The sequence below is a fragment of the Arachis ipaensis genome, chromosome B07 (genome assembly GCF_000816755.2).
Source record: "Arachis ipaensis cultivar K30076 chromosome B07, Araip1.1, whole genome shotgun sequence".
Taxonomy (NCBI): domain Eukaryota; kingdom Viridiplantae; phylum Streptophyta; class Magnoliopsida; order Fabales; family Fabaceae; genus Arachis; species Arachis ipaensis.
In genome coordinates this window covers 118,316,693-118,317,142 of record NC_029791.2, presented here as the reverse complement: position 1 = coordinate 118,317,142, position 450 = coordinate 118,316,693, and positions in this window count along the sequence as shown.

The window sequence follows — 450 nt, the reverse complement described above, 5'->3', positions numbered from 1 at the left end:
ACCATTATTTTAATATTAGTTTTTTAAAATCAACCGTTAAGATATTAGCCGAATAAATATTGGTTGAATAGCATGTCTATTTCTAAAATTAATTATTAAAAACAACGGTTTATAATTTTGTAACACTTTAACAAAGAAAATCTATATGTATTATGAATATGTATATTGTATGTATATAATTCTGTTAATGACTAAAATCATCCATTTGTATTCATGCGAGTTAAAATTTTGGAGAAAAATATTTACAACATATTATTGGATAGTCACCAAAAAAAATATTATTGGATAATAGTAGTAAAAAAGCAGGTTAATAAGTTGGAATTATTTGATATAGATATTTGAATTGGGTTCTTATTATTTACATCACATTTAAAAGAAAAATTAGTTTTTTTTTTTTTTGTGTCCATTAGTTGAACCTAGTCAAGATATAATGGAAATTAAATTATGGAA